This window comes from Squalius cephalus (assembly GCF_949319135.1).
Source record: "Squalius cephalus genome assembly, chromosome: 20".
NCBI lineage: Eukaryota > Metazoa > Chordata > Actinopteri > Cypriniformes > Leuciscidae > Squalius > Squalius cephalus.
Genome location: NC_137141.1, coordinates 34,467,555 through 34,485,458, shown reverse-complemented (window position 1 = coordinate 34,485,458; position 17,904 = coordinate 34,467,555). Strand labels below are relative to the sequence as shown.

Sequence of the window (17,904 nt, the reverse complement as noted above, 5' to 3'; positions counted from 1 at the left end):
AAATGCACAGAATTTGCGTGTTTTAACAAGAACTGGAGTAGGCTATGTCAGAAAAGAAACCGAAGACTAATATTTATAGAAAATGTCCCCATTTAAACTTTTTATTATTCAGTTTGTACAAGTGATTGCAATAGGCCTGTGTGTGTGTGTGTGCTTTGAGAAATATCTTTATACTGCAAGGCTATATTTATTTTATTTTTTATTTATATATTATTTTATTGCCATTCCCTGTTTTCATACAGACGTTTAGTTTGCTAAATACACATATAAAAAAATTATTGGATATTGAATGTGAAAAGGAAATGGTTCTTCCATAACACTGCACTTTAGATGTGTGTGAATTACCCACACCTGGAGTAATTTATATAGTTCTATTTTATAGCGTTTATCTGTTCAAAACAATATGTATATACAAATTGTAAAATGTTCTATTACAGAAAAGATATAAAATAAATATTTGTGTGTGCTGTAAAGTGGTTAGAAAAAATGAAATCGGAATCGGCTAAAATCGGTATCGGCAGGTCAAACATAATGAAAAATCGGAATCGGCCCAGAAAATTGTAATCTCTAGTTGGTAGCGCTGAGACCACCGGACCTGGTTGGTAGCGCTGAGACCACCAGACCATTGGAACTGGTCTAATCCAGGAGATCCATAACGAACCAAGGTCTTTGGCTGACGGAACCCGGTGTATAAATCTGATAAACTGATCCAGCCAAGGGCAAGGAAGGCAAACAACTGACAAAAATCACACAAGTCACATCCATAGAGGGACAACATCAGACAAAGAAAATGAGAAACACTGGGGTATTTATTAGGGCGGGGTATTGACAAATTTCACGATTCGATTTCGATTCACAAGCTTGCAATTCGATTCGATTTCGATTCGATTCAATATTGATTATTTTGGATATCAGGTACAATACATGGCAAATTTTCTCAAGGAAAACAAATCTCTTAAAGGTCCCATGACATGCTACTTTTTGTAGGCTTTAATATAGGCCTTAGTGGTCCCTAGTACTGTATCTGAAATCTCTTTCCAAAAATTCAGTCTCGGTGCAGAATTATAGCCACTATAAGCCAGTCCCAGAATGAGCTTCCTTCAGACGGGCCGTTTCGGTGTCTGTAGCTTTAAATGCTAATGAGGAGGAGAAAGGCGGCGTAAGGTGGAGGGTGGGTGTGGCCTTGACCATCTGCGGCAACGGTAGACCATGCATGTTTACATTGGATATATTGCAATGGCACGGAGACACGCAGTCGTTCAAGCATTTCAGTGTGACCCAGAATCTGATCCGGATGGAGAAGCAACGGATGAAGAAGTTGCAACTCAGCGGCTCCAGCAGGACGTTTCCGAATGGTTAGTTTAAAATATTATGTCTGGATACGGTACTTTATTCGGATGGTTTAGTTATTATCATGTAGCTAACGCTAACCTACTGTTGCCTTTTCACGAGAGATCTGTAACGTCTGTAATTTATCTTATTACAATTACATCAAGCTCTGCGATCTTGAAATGCGGATATCGCGCACGCCGTATAACCAACAGGAAAACGCTATCCAAATAACAAAGAAGTGTACAACACTCGCGTTACAGTGTGTGTATTCACACACATACTTGATGCTATCTACCTTTACATTAGCGCAAGTAACTGCATAGCTAATGTTACAGCCACATTCTACGTGTAACAAGCTAACCATAAACAGTAAAGCAACAACTTGTATCATTAGTTGACTTACTTGTCCGAGGTGTGTAACGTTAGCTGAGCCAAAGAGAGTTGGTACTGATCCAGACTTTAGTTTCAGACGTTCAGCAAGCCCAGCTCTGTATTGACCCTTCGGTGTTCATTTGTACATCCAATTATTGAGCAATTATTATGCTTCGCTAGCTCAAAAGCCATTATATCTCTCGTGGATAAACTAAAATCGCGCGCGCGCGTTCCTACTTCCTAGCTCATTTTCTCATGGGCGGAAAATATTCTCTGGGCGGGCAAAGCAGAGACAGGGGAGGTAACATTCCTCCTTATAACGTCATAAGGAGGAGATTCAAGATCAGCGCGGTTGAGCGTCCATTTTCTCAAAGGCAGAGAAAGATAGCAAAAGCTCGATTTACACCGATTAAAATTTCTAGAAACTTGGGGACCATATACAGGCTAGGGGAACTCATATTAATGTTAAAAAACCCCAGAAAGTGAAAATTTCATGTCATGGGACCTTTAACTAATGCTGTAAACTATGGGAGTCAGTTGTAGCCTATAGGCTTCATTAGCCGTACTATAATATTGAAGGTAAAAATGAACTGATTTGTAAACAAACACTTAAATTACACTTTTATTTATTTTTATAATTAAATAGTTATATGAAATATAAACATTTAAATGGTGGCTGTCATAAAAACCTGCCAGATTTATTCAAACATGCATTACAAATTTATAAAAATAAATTTATAAAAAATTATAATGAATATGTAATATGGTGCATATATTTAGCAAAATGCTCCTCTCTAGAGTTAATTTTTCTAGCTGACTTACGAGTTTATGGTCACTGGATGTGTTTTTTCTTTTTTGTAATCATAGAATTTTTATTGTTGCAAACTGCATTTTTATATTTTATACCACCCCACCCCATAAACAACTCTACTCAGCCCCAACAAAGCAATACGCAATCTGATAAACAGGACATCTGAAGATCGAAAAAAAAATTGAGATGGTATTAGTACTTAAAAAAAAACAAAAAAAAAAAACACACACATACACACATACCTCTGATATTGTACTTAATTTTTTCAAGTTTTAAACAAAAGGCCAAATCTTTGAGCCACACTGAAAAAGAAGGGGGTTGTGGGGAGGTCCAAGATAACAGTATTATGCGCCTAGCGAGGAGAGATGCAAAAGCTATGGCATCGGCCTGTCTACAGCGCGGTAACTGGTATTATTAAGGCAGAAGAGAAGCTCATGTGCGCTCCACGCTGCTGCTGCTCGAGCTGAGCCAGAGCGATCTCACGCCACAGCACCAAAAAGGTATTTGTTTTTGAATTTCGTAAGAAAAAAGGACGTAATTTGAAATCTGACACTTTGTTTCATATCAATAGTAACAAAGCACAAATATTATAGTGATTTATTGGATGGGATGTGCGCTACAATGTTACATTCATTCCTCAACTGAAAACAGGATGACTAATCGATTCTTGGGATTTAAGAATGGATATCGGTTCGTAAAAATGAGAATCGATTAAAATCGAGAAATCAATCTTTTTTACCCAGCCCTAGTATTTATAGACAAGATAACAAGGGCCTGACGAGGAACAAGTGAAGTTGATTTGTTGTCATGGAAAATAACAAGGATAACTATGGCGACAAACAAGGGTTGCTATGGGAACAAACAAGGTAACACAAGGTAATTACAAAACAGGGAACACACCAAAAAAAAAAAAAAAAAAAGAAATCGCTGATTTAACACCATAACAAAAAACAAAGGATGTTAAAATTCATCCAGCTGATCTGTATGTTTCTGTTTGTGTTCTTTGATCTCTCAGTCTCCTCTAGATGAAAAAGTAGCACCATATGTGGAATCATTGAGCTTCATCACTTCTATCGGCTGTGGCATCTCCATGTTTTTTCTGTCCGTCGCTCTGTTCATGCATTTCCTGTTACGGTAGAGTATTTTAAAAAATATCCAGGGCTGGGAATCGATTAAAATATTTTTACTAATTAATACTATTCCAGCTCAGTAGGGCTATTACAAACAGAAGTCTACTACAGAGAAATTTCACGTTATTTGAGCGGACTTTGCTTTTCCAGTGCGTGATCGGTACATGATTGGAGCGCTTGGGCCGTGAACGACAGAACAGAAAATGCAGCGCAAACATGGAGCGGAACACTGAGCAGAGAGCGCAGCAGCGCACCGACACACACACACACACAGAACGGAGAGTGCGGCTCACACACAGAGCGGAAAAAACCTGCTCGTGAAACCTGATCGCAGAACACGGATGGGCGGCATATATTCGGCTTATATTTTCGGCCTTTTTTCTTTTTCGGCCAAAAACCGAACATGCCATTCGGCGGCCGAAAATTCGGTGCATCCAGCTTCAAACCAACTGGTATGGTATTTGAATTCAGCTTTGCTAATTGTACACAGCATCTTTGTTTTGTCAAACGTTCCATCAGGCAACTTTTTAAATACAAACATTCCTCCTAAAACTCCATCCTTGTACTTCTCCATCATGACAAGGTGACGTGGTTCGGCACAGTCGCAATAGCAGCCGCAACAGAAAGTCATTAAAACGAGGCAAAAAAAGTGCTGCGTTAATTACGATTTTTTTTTTTTACATCTCAAATTAATCGCAAAGATTAACGCGTTAATTCCCCCAGCCCTTATATATATATGTGTGTGTGTGCGTGTGCGTGCATGCATGCATGTGTGCATATATATATTAGGGCTGTCAAAGTTAGCGCGTTAATAACGCGTTAACGCAAAATCATATTAACGGCACTAATTTTTTTAACGTGCGATTAACGCAGCGCGTATTTTCTGTTTGACCCGTGGCCCAACCCCTAGTTGGAGAAATGGAGATACACAGTGTTGCTAACTTAGCGACATTGCAGACCCCTTTAGCGATTTTTTCCCTTCAACAAAACTTTAGTTTCTGAGAATCTACCGGTACCCGCCGGTACTGCTCTCTCAGCACGCACGCGCGCGCACCTCTCTCTCTCTCGCTCGCTCTCTCTCTCTCTCTCTCTCTCTCTCTCTCTCTCTCTCTCTCTCTCTCTCTCTCTCTCTCTCTCTCTCTCTCTCTCTCTCTCTCTCTCTCTCTCTCTCTCTCTCTCTCTCTCTCTCTCTCTCTCTCTCTCTCTCTCTCTCTCTCTCTCTCTCTCTCTCTCTCTGCGTCTCGCGCGGAGGAGCAGCGCTTTAACTCAGTTAAGCACAGATATTATGTTGCTTCTCTATTTTTACAAGTATAGCCGAAATCAGAGCACAGATATTGTCTTTATCTTATGTGAATTTGATTTCACCAGACGACGGCTCGATTATCAGAATTTTTGTGCAGATTAACTTAACATCTTGGAAGGGAGAGCTGGTTATGTCTTAATGGGTCGCGTTTCAGTCACCATTTCAAATTCATTCCGTTGTTTGACAACAGAAACAGTAAAATATACCAATGAAAACAGTTTTATTGAGAATTTAGCTTCATCAAAATGGGCACAGAGAGAGACAAACTACAATGTAATAGGCTAATAAATAATAAATGTACATTTAGCATTTTCAGAAGAGCTGCCCTGTCATGCAAAAATCTAAACATGTTTGTGTTAGTAAATTGCTCAGTGCAAAGAAAGAGAAGTAATGGTAACCTGCCATTTTTTTGTTCTTTCTACGTGTCTAATAGACATGAACAAGTTCTTTGAAAAACATCTGTGACCTTTGAAACATCTCATCCTTATGCTCTATATTGACTATGGTTTCAATAATAAACATACATTTGCATAAAGCATCTATATTTATCCATACCCACGTTGATTAGAGTATTACAAACTTGAAAAGTATTAATTTAAGGTACATTTAGAACAATAAAAAAAATGTGCGATTAATCGCGAGTTAACTCATGACAATATGCGATTAATCGCGATTAAAAAAATTAATCGATTGACAGCCCTAATATATATATATATATATATATATATATATATATATATATATATATATATATATATAGTGCAATGCATAAGTTAATACACCCATGCTAAAGTTGACTAAAAAAGAGGAATAAAAAATCATATTTTGGAAATTGAACTTAATGCCTTCATTTAAAAAATTAGGAAAAACCCAACCTTTTAGGACACCAATTTTCTTTGTGAATGAATAATGTATCGTAAATAAATAAATGTTCTTCCTTAAAATACATGGTGCATAAGTGTGTACACCCCTATGTTAAATTCCCATAGAGGCAGGCAGATTTTTATTTTTAAGTATTTTTTTATTATTAATTTTTAGGATACTATGCATCCTGATAAAGTTCCCTTGGCCTTTGGAATTAAAATAGCCCCACATCATCACATAGCCTTCACCATACCTAGAGATTGGCATGGTTTTATTTCAGTTAGCCTAAAAGCTAATTTGCATTGAGAGATGATCTTATGGAAAGTACCCCATGCCAATATATATATATATATATATATATATATATATATATATATATATATATATATATATATATATATATATATATATATATATATCCTGGATGGGAAGGATAACTCTGGGAGTTGGAAGGGGTGTGCTGCGATTCTGCCTTCTTGCACCGCGAGTATTTCGGTTTCATATCGCATATCGTTACAGCCCTACTGAATCATAATCATACACTGTTCGCTCGTTGGCCAGAGGAGAAATGGCCCCAACTGAGCCTGGTTTCTCCCAAGGTTTTTTTCTCCATATGTCACTGATGTAGTTTTGGTTCCTTGCCACTGTTGCCTTGGCTTTTGGCTTGCTTAGTTGGGGACATTTAATATTCAACAATATTATTGATCTGCCTTACTTAAGGTAGACGATGACGCAATTTTCTTCTAGAAACAAACTTTGTTGTATTATTTTTGTTATCACTGTGAAGCTGCTTTGATACAATCTGTATTGTAAAAAGCACTATATAAATAAAGGTGACTTGACTATCCAGTTAGGCTATATTTTACATTTGATTCCTTTATGTTAGACCTACCCAATTCATCCAAATCATATTTCATATTAAAGACATGGACTGTTTTTGTTTTTGCATACCTCCTAACAAAAAAAGAAAAGAAATATTGTCACAGATTTTTATCATAATAATATAATATTTTATAATAAATCATTAGACTTTTCTAATGATTTATACTCATAGGCTACCTGCAGGTAACCTTGCAGTTTTTCATAAAATAAGTTCTCTGTAAAATAAAAATTGTATAATTATTTTCTTATTATTATTATTTGTTAGATTTATTTTTAAATATTTTTTTTATTTTAGATAATGAAAGTGTTATAACAATATTAATATTTATTTTTTGTTTAATATTTTCATTTAGCAATAATAATAATAATAATAATAATAATAATAATAATGATAATGATAATGATAATAATAATGATAATAATAATAATAATAATAAATAATAATTAGACATTAATATATAAAAACAAAATTTTGGGCCAAATTGTGCAGCCCTACAAACAAACAAGCACAACATTTTTACATATATTTATTTCATTTGTTTAAAAAAAATAAAAAATCTCCAAATCGTGCAGCTCTAGTGAATACTCTCCAAAAAAGCATTTTGTAATTTTTGTGCATGTGCGTTGAAGCTCTAGTTTGAGGGATTGAAATCATGGGGTCAAATATCTGTGACAAATATATGTGATGATCATTACTGAAACTGTCTGTTATTGTGGGAGGATTGAATTGTGCTGAATATCAGTGATATTACATTTATCCTGCTGTCCTGTTTGTTTGAGCACGTGTGTGTCAGAGAGACACAAACTACTCTCAACCTCTTTTAGAAAACAAATTTACATCTTCAGAATGAAACTAAAGTCACACGCCTATGGAGTCAGATATTTCCTTGTTCACACACTCGGATGTGGAACATATTTGGTTATTGAATATGTTGCCACGCAAACACTGTCAAAATCAGCTAATGACTTCTGCATTATTTAATGTGGCTTTAATGTGTTATATCTCTGAGAGCCTCATGTGATTGTAATGAAGATAGTACAATTTCTTCATCATGATGGTCTTTCAGTGGCTCCAAAATTTTTTTTTAAAATGAGTCAAACGTGTAAATATGTGAATATCATTCATTAGGTGACAAAATATCACAGCAAGTGCCATTTACTGAAAGCAAAGAAAGTCACAAACTTTATAAACAACACATAAAATTATTATTTTTCTGTTAAAACAACATTTTCTGTATGGGAGTCTGAATCTAACTATAGCAAAATAATCTAAATATTGTCCAATAAATATAAATATTGCCTAATAATAAAGGTTATGCTTTCATTGGCATCTTGTTTCTACTATTATTAAATATAATTCTATAGTTCTCTGTGAACAAATGTGACTTGATAAACTGGACCTGAAAGTAAAGGAATACTGAAACAGGGCTCCAAACTGCGACTAAAATGGTCGCATTTGCGACCAAAAATATTTATTTGCGAGTGAAATTTCTGCCAAGGTCGCCATTGGCGACAATACAAATTTACTCCCTTTGATTGTAAAATTTGCATCCTACGTGCATGTTTTATTACCAGTAGCCTATCGTAGGGGTGTGCAATAAGACGATTTTTGATCATGGACGATTAAAATGTCTCCACGATCTGCTTTTGAAGAAATACCGTAGAATCGTGCACAGGGCCGGCCCGAGGCATAAGCGAACTAAACGGCTGCTTGGGGCCCCCTCGCCACCAGGGGGCCCCCAAGCGAGTTTTTTTTTTTTTTTTTTACATATTAAATTAAACAAGTGACATAAATGAATGAATGGATTAATAATTCAAGACAAGAAAATTATGATTTCATGATCAATATAGCCTACCTGCCTACAACTGCTGCTGTGTCTGCCAGTGTTTGAGTCATGCGCATAACCTCGCGTGCATAGACAATTCGTGCGCAAAGTCACGGTAATGTTAAGCCATGTCACAAAAATTTGATTTGATCAATGATTTATCCTTTAAATTTAATGATATTCAGAACAGAACAAGAATAAAAAAATAACTAAAAACAAGCCAAAACGAAATAATTTAAAGCGAAAGTGAAAGCGGCGTTGGGCTCACGTATCTCTCTCATTAGAATCAAAATGTTTCAACATTCGCAATGGATTTGGATGGTAAACTATTCTTTATTATAGGCTTCTTTGTACTTCACCCACGTTCCAATATCGAGGGAAAAAAATCATTCTCTTCACATGCGCAAAAATGTGCTTGAAATCCAATATCGAGGGGAAAAAAAAATCACTCTCTTCACATGCGCAAAAATGTGCTTGGAAACATCACAGTTGAGCGTTGCTAAGGCTACGCAGTGCTGAATAAGAATTGTAGGCTTATTTAAACAGAGCAGTGTAATTTTTATATGTTAGGTTGACTATTTTATTATTATATTTTATTACGGCTATAACGAACAGGCTGCGATGTCAAGATTGCAATGCTTGAATGTTGTGTGTGTGTGTGTGTGTGTGTGTGTGTGGCACGGGCGCGATCGAACAGTGGAAACATAAAAACATACTCCGTCATGTTCATACAAGACATCATTCAAACTGCAGTCTTGCAAAACGTTTGAGGATATTTTGCAAATAAGTTTTTTAATATGTTTTGTGACAATTTGTTCTCAGAAGTTTCAAAGAGTTAGTAAAAGAGTAAAGAAAAAGTTAAAAAAAAATTAAGTATCTATTTTTTATTAAATATTTATTTTGTATTAATACATAACCTCATTGTATTAATGTATAATGTAACATTATAGAGTGACATTGTGTCAATAATCGTCAAGCACAGGTGACTCCGCGTGGTGGGAGGGGGCCCCCAAATCAAATTCTGCTTAGGGCCCCCAAAAGGCTCGGGCCGGCACTGATCGTGCATTCTAGTTGCTGTTCTGGCGCCTCTGTCCCAACATACTGAACAACGCGACGTATATTCACATAAAATGTTAACGCAGCGGAACGGGACACTGCAGTTCACAAAAGTTAATAATTTGCATGTGCTTTAATGCCTTGTCGGTTAAACATTTAATTCGCATGCTGATGCGCTGTTCTAACGTGTGCGTTTCTCAGCGCGTACATGTGAAGCTCACATGCACTAAAAGCCTGTCTACCAGCGCCTGGATACTGGACTAAGTTATCTTTCGAGTCTTATTGTGCTAATAATGTTAAATACACACAAGGTTTACATAAAGTCGGTTATGTCTAAAGTGAAAGCAAACTTGAGAAAATTGAGAGAAAATCTGCTTGTCAAATGCGTGTACATTAGACGTGTCGCGCTCAGCTCTTAAAGAGACAGTAGCAATTGTAAACACGCTGCCGCTTGTCCTTAAAGGGATAGTTCACCCAAAAATAAAAATTATCTCATTATTTACGCACTCTAATGTTGTTCCAAAACTGTATTAATTTCCTTCTAATATTTTCTAATATTAATAATTTGAAGAATGTGGGTAACCAAACAGTAGCTGGTCCCCATTGACTTCCAAAGGAGAAAAATATACTATGGAAGTCACTGGGGTACATCAACTGTTTGGTTACCCACATTATTCCAAATAACTTATTTTCAACAGAAGAAAAAAAATGTATTCAAGTTTAAACAACTTGAGAGAGTAAATTATGACAATTTGAATTTTTAGGAGAACTATCCCTTTAATGTTAATGAAACAACAAAATGCAAAGAGAAAATTACTCACTGCTCTTGACTGATAACTTTAATAGTAGCTTTAATAAGTATCAATTTATAATTTATACAGTGAAGTCTATGTTTTGTTTTATTTTCATATGTGTTAATTTAATTACTTTCTTCAATGCTACTGTTAAATACACCTACTGTAGCTGAAAACAAAACACTCTTTATTTCATTTGTATATTAAGTTGTGTATGTGTAATGTTTATCTTTGATCTTAATATTTAATAACAAACAAAATAATGACTACATTTTTTATCTTCGCCCCTTTCTGCCATTCTTTTTTATTTTATATTTTGTTACCTAAAGCTTTGTTTTTAAAATGTGGACATTAGTTTGGCTGTAATGCTCAGTCACAAAATAGTAAAACCAACATAAAAAAGAATCGTGATAAAATCGTGAATTGTGATTTTCCTGAAAAAAATCGTGATATGATATTTTTGCCATATCGCCCACCCCTAGCCTATCGCTTCATTTGTTTTGTTAAAGGGTCATTTCACCCATTTGAACATTGTTTTTTATTTAAAGTGGGTCATATATGTAGTCGAAATGTAAAATAATTTTTGAATTTGGTGCCTTCGTGACCGAGAAAAGACAAAAAATAACTTCAGGACGCATTTGTATGAAAGACAACAACTCCCACAATGCACCACATTGCACAGCTCCGCAAGCCACTCCCACTAATCCAGAAAGCGCATATCTGCCTATAAGAGAAATCACTCTTCCGTCTACAAGGCTAGCTACTACCAGAGCTTGAAATTCATTTCACATTCACACAAAATGTCTAGTTAGTTGGCGAACTCATATAGTGCATTACTCCTCGTTTGTATTTCTTTCGAAAAGGTGAATTATTGCATGGTACCTGGATGTTCAGTCAGAACATTTGCGGTGCGAAACTAGGATAGTTCTCAACACAAACTTCCGTGTCCTCGTCTGATTCAGAGATTTCGTCCAGGAGAAATTGTCATCGTTGAAATTCTTTGCCGCAGACGGACTCTATCTCTGTGTTCGTAGCGGTTCGTAGCTGCATTGTGAGATCACCGGCGCCACCAGTCCGCCCTAACTCGAGCCAGTCCGGGCTCCTCGTCCGCGGCAGGCAGGTCTTCTGCCTCGGCTGCTCTTCGCTATAATGCGGCTTGTAAAGGTAGCCACAAACACCTGATTCAAGCATCAGACTTCCGAAATCCTCTTCTTCTATATCATATTGAGCACTCTCCTCCGCTATTGTCATAACTTTACATCTGTCTCCACAGCGCTTGTTAGCTTAGCTTCAAACAAGATGGAGGATATTGCTTTCAGTTTCAGAGAGTAAAGTCCCACCCACTGATCTGTAATAGGTCTGTAGCGTGAGCGCGCCCCACCCTGGGAAAGATGAGAAACTAGTGTCTGTAGTCTTAACAGAAATCCCCCCCTCTAACACTTCCTCCTACAATGACGCAAAATGACGATTTTTGCGTCATTGTAGGAGGAAGTGTAAGAGGTAAATAACAGATTTCTCCCGTCTCAGGGGAAAATGAGAGAGTGTTGCACGACCATTCAATAGTATGACTGGGTTTCTAACAATGCAAAGCTTAATGCAAATGGGTGAAGTGTCCCTTTAACGTCATGAAATGAGATGCTTTGCGTGAACGTTTCACTGAGTGAAAGCGCCAAAATATGAACTTATGAAATAGTTCATAAGTCGGAAGTGACATTCAGTTACCAAATAAGCTCCAGTTCCCAGAACATTCACAAGATGAAAATGCTGAAACTGTAAGAAGAGGAGAGACATGCACACAACAGGGTGACTAAAAGTAAGTGCATTGTTATGTGGCTCTTAAAAAAATTATTTGGCGCCTGTTTTTTTCCCCAATAGGAGCCATTGGCTCCTTAATTGATTTTTTTGTTTGGAGCCCTGCTGAAATGTAGCGTTAAAGCCCCAAAACAACATGATTTGCATGTTTGCAAAGTAACTGTATGTCACTGTTCCAGCGGCTCTGAGCTGCAGATCATAATCATACGGCTTCATGTGTGAACTGATGAAACTCTTTCTCCTCTTGGACTGTGGACTTTACATCTCAAGAATGAAATAAGAAAATTCTTTAAGATTTACAACCAATATCTGTAGAAAAGAAAACTCAACTCTTGTGTCTCTCTCAGGCTGTTTTGGGGAATTATGTCTCGACAAAAGCAAAATTTGCTGTGGCTGATGATCGTCTGTTGTGCTTCACGCCAGATAAGTATGTTGCTCTCAGTGGTGGACACTATTAACAAAGTATTTTTACTTTATTACTGTACTTAAGTATATTTATCAGTATCATCAGTAAAATCATATATTTCATATATTATCAATATTTATCAGTACTTCATCTGAGTATTTTTATTTTGGAAAAACTTTTACTTCACTGCATTCCAAAGCATTAAATTGTACATTTTTACTACATCTCATAAAAACATGTTGTTCCTCGTTATTTTGAACTGAAAACATTGTCACAAGCTCATCTGATTGCATCTGTTCTCGAGTCAACAACTCACTTATTCAACTGATCCGGTCAGAGTGAACCTCAAGTTATCGATTCACTGAATTCACTAGACTGACTCGAAATGAGCCGTGAACAGGAGCTTGAGTGTGCTTGTGACTGATAGATTGAGAAATAAGTTACTAATGCTGAATTTTAGGATTTATTACTGTAAATGATAATCATATTTAGGTCACGACTGTCAGTTGTGAATGTAAACTAAATCAAACTGTATGAAATGCTTGAATGTGAACACGTCCATATTTGTGTATTACCATCTGAATGGGGAAGGTTTTAGGTAAAAATTAAACAAAATAAAAAATTAATGCACGCACATCTTCCCTGCTGCTGTAGCAGATTCAAATTATGCAAAACTAGTGGTTACATAGTGTTCTTCTCAAAAAGTTAACACATTTTGAACTGTTACATCTGTTTTTACATTTTATGTTTATCGTAGGGCTGGGCGATATGTAAAAAATATTTGATTGATAAATCGGCTTAAAAAAATATATAATATCCGATTATATCATCTACCCAAGCGAGGAGAACTGTTGAATACAATTGAACGGAACAGAACCCACTTTGGTGATTGTAAGAATAATAAATGCATGTTGATGACATAGTTAACCCTCTGGGGTCCTTCGGGTCCAAATGGACCCGAAGCCTTTAAATAAAAAAATGTAAAAAATCATAGCTTCATCGGAATGATCCGAAATTTGGTGACTTTGTTGGTACTTGGTATATGAACACCCAAAAAAATTGGGGACAGGATTTGAATAGTCTAAGTGGTTGTAAAAAAAATAGTCACACTCAGGACCTTCGGGTCCAAATGGACCCGCCATAGGAAATGAATGGGAAATTGGCAAAAATGTGACAATACTGAGTTTTTTTGTGCGTACAATCTACAAATCAGCCACGATCCAGAAAAAAAGCACACAACAGTGAAGGGGTGAATCTATAAAACATCAAGAGTGCAAAACAGACACATCCACACACACACACACACACACACAAACACACTTTTATACACATACACACTAATAAATTCAGATTACAAAAATCTGTTTTGAATTTTTAAAAATCACAGCTTCATCGGAATGTTACGAAACTAGGTGACTTTTATGGTATTAGGTATGTGAACACACAAAAAATATTGAGGTCATGATCCAAGCATGCTAAGTGGTCATCACACTTCTGCTCTTTGGTCAAAAATGACCCCCATAGGAAATGAATGGGAAATTGTCAAAAATATGAAAACACAGAGGTTTTTTTGCGCATACAATCTACAAATCAGCCAGGATGCAGAAAAAAAGGACTCAACAGTGAAGGGGTGAATCTCTAAAACATCAAGAGTGCAAAACAGACACATCCACACACACACACACACACACACAAACACACTTTTATACACATACACACTAATAAATTCAGATTACAAAAATCTGTTTTGAATTTTTAAAAATCACAGCTTCATCGGAATGTTACGAAACTAGGTGACTTTTATGGTATTAGGTATGTGAACACACAAAAAATATTGAGGTCATGATCCAAGCATGCTAAGTGGTCATCACACTTCTGCTCTTTGGTCAAAAATGACTCCCATAGGAAATGAATGGGAAATTGTCAAAAATATGAAAACAGAGTTTTTTTGTGCATACAATCTACAAATCAGCCAAGGACTCAAAAAAGGACTCAACAGTGAAGGGGTGAATCTCTAAAACATCAAGAGTGCAAAACAGACTAAATCTGTTCAGGCAAAAATCACTAGAATTCGCAAGCCTTTCTACAGAGAGCTGTAAATCCACTAGTGGTAAAAATGTGCTATTGCGTGATAAAAATGCTCAGTGTGTCCACCAGTTGGCGCCCATCTCATTTCAAAAATTGCTTTCATGAGGCCTAGGCTTGACTCTAAAATGAAATACAGCTTTAATAAAAATAAAATAAAAATTATATATATATAAAAAATTTCTATTATATTCAATGGGAAAAAATGGGTCATAATTATTGCATAAATATTAATTATAAATCATAAAATTATCTCAAAACACCAAAAAAGAAAAGAAAAAATATTATAAAAAACAAGTAAAAAAAAAAATATTAAGATTTTTTTATATATATATTAATCCCGCCCTCCGGGTCCATTTGGACCCGAAGGTCCCAAGTGTGACTGTTAAACGAAGGACCCCAGAGGGTTAATGTGTCATGCCTATTTTTTTTCACAAGGTCCGAAGTTTCCCTTTCTTTTTGCCGTAACCGCCTGATTTAATGATAAGTTTAACTTCCTACTTATGTGCAACGCTGTTTTTAAAATCTGTTAATACCATTTTTTTTCTAATGAACTTTTATTAAACTGCAGACCACAATAAAATAGGTCTATGTAACGCTGCTGGCTGAATGATTGGAGGAAGCAGGATCCACATGCAGCAAACTTTATTTAATAAACCTAAAACTAGACAAACTCGGACTCGGGAAACAGGACACAGGAACCAAACAGCCAACATACAAAAACAAGAACTCACAAAGACTGAGACTAGACACAGGGCTTAAATACATGGGCAAACAAGCTAAACAAGATAACAAGGGGGCGTGGTTAAATCAGAAACACCTGGGGAGACTAATAAACAAGAAAAACTACAAAGGACTACAAAACATGGCACAGAACAGGAAATAACAAAAAAGCATACCAGACAAGGGAAACACAGGACAGGAATCATGAGTCTACTTGATACTATTTTTTTTTTAAATGGGAGATATCTCTGCTATTCCAAATTAATAGGATACAGTTTAATTTTTTCGTCTGCAGAACAAAATAAATTGCATAAAAATGAATAGCAACTTAGGAATAAAAAAAACATCATATAAAGATCAAGAAATCCAGAAAAAAATATTTAACAAAATTACGAAAGTAAGGATGAATGATGTTTGACAGGGAACGCATCTCAAAATCGCATGCACCGAACAGGCAAATACAATTAGGCTAATTAAAGTTACAAAAGTTCAGTGAGTGATTTTCTTTTTCTTTTGTTCTTTGATCAACATTCTTAACAATTTAAGGCAAAAACAATTTTTGTTTACGGGGATATTTTAACATAATTATGCATGTATTTTTTTCCGTGAACTATATGAGAGGCGGCTGTCTGTGAGCACTTTGGATGTGTGTGCAGCACAGAAAACAGCACACATGCAGAAGTGTTCTCTTGTGTCTTGCGTTAAAAGAATGCTATCAAGAAGAATCAATTTTCTATTCCTAACCCTATAACTAGCCAATAGAAAATATTTCATTCATGTTATTGCATGTGAATAAATACACTATATTGGCAAAAGTATTGGGACACCCCTGCAAATCACTGAATTCAGGTGTTCCAATCACTTCCATAGCCACAGTTGTATAAAATCAAGCACCTAGGCATGCAGACGCTTCTACAAACATTTGTGAAAGAATGGGTCGCTCTCAGGAGCTCAGGTCATCCTTAAAAATATTTTGGTTTGCAGGAACAGCAAAAAAAAAAAAAAAAAAGGGGTCGGTAGGTAGGTCTATTTTTTATTTATTTTTTTCAAGATTCAAATGTAAAAAAAAAATTTAAAAAAATAAAAAACTACAATTTTGGTCATGGTGGGTATGAATGGTAGGTATGAATTTGCATATTTGCACATTTGCATATCGTGACATCACTGACAGTTTTTCCAGAACTTCGTGCCAAGTTAAAGTGGTGTCGAGAAAAATAGAAAGATTGAGAAAAAAAATAATATTTTTATCAAATAACTAAACTGAACACCAAAGAACAATATTAACTATTGAGCGGAGGTGACGCGTTCATGTAACATTTAAGGGTGGTGCTGCCAATAACGCATCTAAAAGCTGTCACAAAGAACCGGCAAAAGTAATGATTATGAATATGTCAAATATATGTACCATATGTGTGCTAATAATACTTGAGAAAATTATAAAACTTCATATAGCAGGTTAATCGATCAGAAGATTCTAATAAACGACTGGGAGAGAGTTGACAAATTGAGATCAAGAAAACCATATAGGATATAATACATATATTTTTAAACTACAACAAAACAAACAAACAAACAAACAAACAAACAAACAAACATTAAATTTGAATGGCCATTCATAAACAAATGCGCAGAAAGACAATAAATTCATGTACGTCACAATGTCAACATGATCAGGCAATCATCTAATAACTACGACCAATATCAGTTCATAGTTTAAGTCATCATCAGTCCATTAGTACAATATCCCCACCCACCCATAGTTCATTGAACCCACGCTGGGTATTGATATCAGGGTCCAGAGGGTTTACAGTGAAATAGTCTGTGAAAGGGATGAGTTGTGCTGCAGTGGGCAATGAGTAGGAGCGGTGTGGGGGAATAAGTTCATGGGCTGCAAGGAGCCCCCTACCGGCCTAGCAGGAGTAGCTCAGTCTTCAGACTGTGTAAAAGCAGTCTCTATATGGGCTCACAGGCTTGAGGCCTGCTCCTTGGGTTAGCTCGCCATCAAAATCACCTGGCCTGGTTAACACAAAGCCATCATTTCAATTAAATAAATAAACAAAAATCAATTAATACAAAAACAATTCAATGTGCACACATTCAATTAAATAGCACTATTTGTACTATAAACAAATTAAATATACAAGTTCCCAAAAAGTATAAAAATATACAATATAAACCATGAATCACATCCAAAGTCCTAATAAACATTAGACAAAAACTAATCTGAATGTTTCAACTAAATACAAACAGTACAAAAGAAAGAAATATAGTCATATTCCAGGTCAAATATAAAGTGCTTAGTGCCACAAAGTATGACATTAATTTTGGCACAGATAGATTTCCTTATAAGTATATAACACTAAGATGTCGATGAATGAGTAAAACACAGATCTAATACCACTGAGATAGCAGCTAGATGAACGGTAACAATTCACAACACTCACCAATTCCATAGATCACACTCCTCACATACACTCGTTTACTACAGCTTAGGTACATTTACATTTA

At 35.9% G+C, this 17,904-nt stretch overlaps 1 long non-coding RNA gene across 1 annotated transcript in view; it reads right to left on the bottom strand.

Annotated features, from left to right (window-relative positions):
- LOC307147689 overlaps nt 1-17,904 on the bottom strand; it is a 249,122-nt gene that overhangs the window by 202,943 nt on the left and 28,275 nt on the right. The window lies entirely within an intron of this gene.